Genomic DNA, 6,416 nt, shown 5'->3' with positions numbered 1-6,416 from the left:
TTTGGCTTTGGTATGGCATGATACTCTTCTTTTAGCCAGCTAGGGAAGCACTGTGCAGGTGAAATTATGAGGTGAGAAATGGCTGCTTGGATCATGCTTGAAAATCAGTTGCAAATACTGCATCATCTGTATTAGCAGTGAACTTCTAGGGATCAACACGGTTGTGTTTGCTCAGTATTTTCATTAGTAACTGGAGGATGAATGGAAAATGTGCTCGCAGTAGGGTCTGAGCTGAAGGGCACGGTCATGTCAATGTGAAAACAGCAGATGTTACTCGGGGGTGTATAAGCAGGACACAAAGTCATCATCCTTTCCCCCATCTCACCAGGCCACCTTGCATCTTGTGGCCACTTCTTTGCACTGCACATACAGATGTGCTAAAGAAAGTCTGAAGAGCAGTGATGGGAGATCTAGCAGGTATGTCCCACAGGTAAAGTGAATTAGGGCTGTTAGGCCTAGTGAAAAGACGGAGAGTGAAGGAAACATACTGGTTGCCCTTAGGTATGCAAAAAGCTTCAGCATAGAGAGTGGGAATCATCTCTTCAACTTGTGGCAGAAATAATGGCTTTACAGCAGGGAGTTGTCAGATGGACCTGAGGACCATTTTTCTGATGGTATATGGATAATCAGGTACCAGAGAAGATGGCCTGGGGAAGCCATGAAGTCTCTGCAGGGAGAAATTTGTCAGGACAGGCTGAACAGGCACCTGTCAGTATGTTCATGAAGGCAATAAATTGTTTATAAATAGTATTATTCAATGTGTTCTCACAGTTTACATGTGCTATTGCTGTACATGCATAAGAGCCATCAGAATATTTTCTTGTATCAATGACATTGTAGAGGCTGTTTAACCTGACATATGCAAAATTCAGCAAGTATTTAATATGTTTCGTCTCAGTAGCAAACTTCCCCTATAAATACATGAACTCATATTTAGACTGTATTTGCAGCATGACTGAAAAGTACCGAAGAAATCTAAGCTCATTCTGGGATTACGTTCCTGCCTGTTTATTTTGGCATGAAATTTTGGGGTCTGGAAGAGAAGGTTGGACAGCAAGGGGGAGGATCTGTTTTAAAAATATATGCATCTTCTGCAGACCTTGTAAGGCATCCAGTGAGAGCTGCCGATAGTGAGGGCCAGAGGGAGCTGTGGGGTGGATTTTTTTGTCATTTAACAAGCACTTCAGCCACTGATTCTCACAGGGGCTCAGTTACATGGGAGTGCACTGCAGAGTGTAAGGCAATGGTCAAAACACAATCTCATCTCATCCTGGAAGGAAAAGTGACCTCCCATTTGGAAGGCCTCTGAATCCTGCAAGTTTAAGCACTCAGGTTAGGGTCTTGAACTCCACCCAGCGCTGGAGTGTCTTTCCTTTGAAAGGTCTGACTTTCACTAAAAGGGAGAGCCGTGCCAGGAAGGAGTCCACATATGGTTTACATCTGCAGGTTGAGTGTTCAGAAGAGCCTCTCAATCTCTCCAACAGGCTCAGGATGGAAAAGGAAAGATCCCCTCACCTGGCGTAGTCTTCTCTGTGCGAGAAGGGATTGACCCATCCGGGTGTTCGTTTTTACTTAGGACTCAGTACTTTGTCAGCCAAGCCCTTGCTAAATCCCAGAAGAGACACCATTTTGATGCAAGCTACAAAAATTTCATTTTATTTCCACTTGGGTTTGTCAGAAAGTTTCCATACCAATACACATGTGCAGGTATTGTATTTCATTTCAATATATCTGGTAGCACTTGGAGATTTATAATGTGTGCTGGGTTTCACTGTTTATTGCTAAACCACAAGTGCCCTTCTCCTTTCCCAAAGTGGCTTTTGCTCCCTCCTTCTCAGGTACCAGTCCTAAGGGCAAAACAGGGTGCTGTTTTCAATTTTCCTTTCTCCTTAACACACACATCTAAACTCTAGCCAAGTATTTACTTGCTTTGATTTCAAGGACGATGTCTACCACAAAGCTCACTTTGACAATGTGCAATGTTGTAAAAAACACCTACTGAGAGGAAAATCGAATCCAGCAGTAATCAAATACTACTCAAAAGAAACTAATCAGCCAAAATTAAAGCTTCTTCCTATGACCGTACCATGCTTCATCTCTCTCTGAACCTATTGCGAAAGTAAGTCTTTTGCTGTGTGCACAGAATGCAGCAGAATCCTTCTGCTTTCCCTTGTTTTCGGTGAAAGCCATCATTTCTTTCCATGCGAGAAGTAAAACCACTCCTGCAGGCCATCTTAGTTACTGGAACTGCATCTGTCTTCTCTGTGCAAGAATTATTTTGATTTTCCTTCTGTATCAGCCTGATTTTATTAACTTCTTTACATTTTTATTGCTACTTCAGTTTTTAAAAACTGTGACTCAACACTGTAAGAACTGAAATGTGTAACGCGGTATTAACTTCTCTTAGCGATAATTAACAAATTAACATTTCCCCTTTCCCTAGTCAGAGAAAGCGCAACTAAATCCCTTCCCATCCTGCTAGTCCTCCACAGGTTGTTCTCTTTTCTGTCCACATCCCAGTTAGAGGAAAAAAACCCTATCTCTTCTTTTGCATGGTCTCCTATGCAGAGTATAGTGACAGTCTCCCTAAACTCATCCCTAATGTCTTTATTCTGCTTTTAAGTGCCTCTTTTCAAATCTCTTTTAAATCCCACTTCCCTGCTCCTTCCACGAGTGATATATTTTAAGGTGCACTGATAATTCAGCCTATCTGAATTTCTCCCATCACCTTTACCTTTCTGATCTAACCTTATATTAGCAAAGACAGAATGTGGCTAAACTGTGTGTTGTTATTTCTAATAGTAAGATCTTAAAAGTAGAGTACCTATTACATTACAAAAAGCATTAAACATACAAATTTTCTGTGGTTGTCAGGACAGCTTCAGTAACACTTCACAACAGATCTGGATGCAGAAACCTTAGACATCGGTAGCTTTTGTGAGAGAGGTTTAAAGGTGGAAAACACAAGAGTGGTGTTAATGAGTGCCTAAACAGACTATTGCTAGGATCATGAAGATGACGTGTTAGTTACGGATATCCAACATTATTAAGTAAAATCACATCGATCTAATTATTAATCAATGGAGATGTCTTGCCAGCATAGAGCGAGAAGTTGCTATTTGCAAGAAGGCATGATGGAACCAGTTTTCTGTGCACTTTTGTGTGAGAGCAAACAGATCTATCGCTTTACTTTTGCTTGCTGTAGGGGTTGTCTGGCAACAGTAATAGATACAGAAAAACTTGAAAAAAACCCTCAAACATCCACACCTTTGCAAAGCTGTTGAAGAACTCTGATCCTCTGCAAAGCAGCCCTACAGGGGGGTGGTCCTGGGGAATCAGTCCCTGGGTTCAAGCTGTGTGCCCAAGCTTTGGACATGATGCATGGGGAGTACTAGGCCCCTCTGAAACAGGTTCTACAAAAGCCAATGCTAAGGTAGCTAAGAGGAAAGGCTGAGGAGGAGGAATTAAGCCTAAACCTCCATGGAATTTTACACTTTGCTCAGGGCCAGATTCGCAGCAAAGCATCTCTGAGGGGCTGGCACTGCATCAACGCAGAAATTTCTGATACAAAAAAAAAAAAAAAAAGAGAAGGAAATCCTTCTCATCTTCACTCCTTCCTTTAGCATGCATACAGTGATTAGAGCACTTAAGCTGGGTGTTACAGATTCACTTTTTTCAAAGGGCATTAGGATTTAGGTGGCTCTGTACACCATAGCAAGCTCTTAGTGCCACGGGAAATACACTGATCTGCCTGCCTAAGGCACACAGGCCTCCAGGGCTAGCCATAACTGAAAGTAGAGAAGAACAGGTGTGGATTTTATGTATGTATTTTGGTCATCAGAGGCATAAATTCCCTGTGGTGGAGACAAAGATATGTTATAAACATATGAATGTTCCTTTATGGTCTCAGCCTCAGTTGTGAGAGTTATCTCCTGGTTTTGTAAGACTGAGTAGATTCAGTTCAAGACATCACCAGAGGAAAATAGCAGAAAAAAAAAACCAAACATCTCTGGACCATAGCTGGAAACTGGACCATGGAAATAGATAAATAGAATCAAGTTTCAATGCTTGTTTTGGTGGAGATCTTGTCTGGGGATCTTGGCAGGAGTATATGAACAACTGTTACAACTTTAAAAAGCCAACACCACTTTAATTGTGCAAGTTTCAGGAGCAAAGCTCTGATTTATTGTATATTCCTAATGCAGGAAACCCATATGCTAGAGAGGAGAGTAAGATGTGAAAAACTGGCACCTGAGGCCCTGGTTTGGGGGATCAGAGGGTGGGAGCAGTGAGAATGTGGGGGGGAGACCTTGTCTGAGAAGCATCTGGTAAGAAGAGGCAGGGATGCTACCGCTGCCGGCACTCACCCAAGCACAATGAATGATCAGGGTTTAAACCCTAGTATCCCTCTGCAACCCAAGCATTTGGAAGGGGCTGTGTTGGAGGATCTACTCATCCCACTGCCCGTTAAAACCGAGATGTCTCTTTAATAGGGTGCTGAAATATTGTCTTTCTCTAGTTATGTCGTGGTTTTTTTACAGCGACAGAGGGGCAAGTCTAAAATGTGTGTGGAAGGGACACAAAACCTGGTTTGGGAATGCCAATGCCATTTACCAGGGCTCTGTGGAGGACTGCACAGCCGTTGCGTGTACGAGGGGAGCTGAAGCTACATGAACCTGGGCTAAGGAAAAATTAAGGCTGAGTAAGCCTAGTACTCCTGAGAGCTGGTGCTCAGCCTCTCGCTGAGGGCACACTGGAGGCAGGGCAGCCTCAGCAGGGACGGGAACCAGTTATCCCCCCTGCATGGGGAGGGCCCCACTGTGTGTGGCCTGACTTGCTCCAAACCCTCCACGTTTCAATGATATCTTTCTGTTAAAATACCACCTGGTGCTTCAGCAATAGTTTTATTGCTGTCAGCCTGCAGCCTGAGAAACTAACACATATCTACATAGGGCAGTAAGAGCTGGAGCCACCTCACTTGTTTTCCTGCAGGCAGCAAAGAGACCCTTATCCAAAAGGGGATATGAAACCTGCCATTGCTGCAGGGACCCTCACAAGCTGCTGCGGAGGGAGGCCAGTTTTCCTGGAGGCAGAGGGAACACTGCAATCCCATGGGGAGGATGACAACAGAGCAGCCTGGCTATGGGATGGGGTGAGGAGCTGGAAGCACTGAGAAACCCTTATTTTAATGTGGATGGTGCTGGGGAGAGGTCTGGGGTGGCGTCTGCTTCACCTCTTGGTCCCTGCATCCCTGTGGCATCCCTGGCAGGGCCGCACACCATGCCCCTCATGCCAGTGCATGCAGCTGTAGGGACAGGGATCCTGGTACGTGCTCTGGGGGTTTCCACAACCCACCCCCCCCCCACACCTAATGTCCGACATTACCAGCCCAACACCAGCTTGCTCACGTAAGCCTGAGGATGCTTATTTGGTTGTGAAGCAGTAAATTTAGGCCATTTTATCTGCATTGTATACCTGAGGGCTGCTCCTCAATGTGGCTTGCCCGTTTTCCTCCCTTTCTCCTCCTCAGCATTTAACAGCTTGCCTTTTCCTTCCATGGCTCAAGAGTGATTTTTGGTGTGCCATCTTGGGGACCGCTCAGTAAAGCCCTAGGCCACCAAAGATCAGACGTGCCACAGAAATGCCTGTTAATAGGTCTTAGATGCAGGTTATGTCTAAACTGGCATTTCCTGGAAAAAGGCAGCTCAGGTGCCCTGGCCGGTGCCTCTCTGGACCGCTGGCATTCACAGGGTGCTGCCCCTCTGCAACACGCCTCCTGTGAGTAGGGGCATGGGGTCCAGGGGGGTAGTTTAAGGAAGGAAAAAGCTGTTGAGCCACTGCTGTGTGCGGGACAAGGGTGCCTTTGGTGTAGGCAAGCTGGCAAGCCCCGGAGCTGTCCCTTCCAGCCGGTGCAGCCGGCTCCATGGGGAGCTGGGCAGCAGCAGCATCTTCGCAGGCAGGGGCGGCTCTCCCCCCCCCAGGGGGTGTCCGGGTGCCTTTATTCCGGCAAACACAGACGTTTAAAATAGGAATTTTGTTCAACCAGCGTGACGCCGGCTCTATGTATAGTCCGCGCCTGGGACCAGCCAAGTGACGCCCAGCTCGGAAAAAAAAAACGGAGCGACCCGGGACCGTCCCGGGATCCCCCGCAGGGCGACCACCTCTCCCCCCCCAATCCCCCCGGTGACCAAGCGGGGCCCCCCGCTGTCACGGCGGTGCGGTGCGGGGGGAGCCGCGCCCCGACCCCTCCGCCCCCCGGGCGGTGATGCCCGCCCGGGCCGGGCGGAGGAGAGGAGGGGAGGGGAGGGCAGGGGGTGGGCGGCCCGCTGTCCGTCCCCCCGGCCCCGCAGCGGTGCCCGTCCCTGCCGGCACGTGCCTGCCCGCCCCCTCGGGCCACTCCCGCGCCCCGACGGCCC

The sequence above is a fragment of the Tyto alba genome, unplaced genomic scaffold, assembly GCF_018691265.1.
Source record: "Tyto alba isolate M040663 unplaced genomic scaffold, T.alba_DEE_v4.0 Super-Scaffold_6, whole genome shotgun sequence".
NCBI classification, from domain to species: domain Eukaryota; kingdom Metazoa; phylum Chordata; class Aves; order Strigiformes; family Tytonidae; genus Tyto; species Tyto alba.
This window is presented reverse-complemented; position numbering follows the sequence as displayed.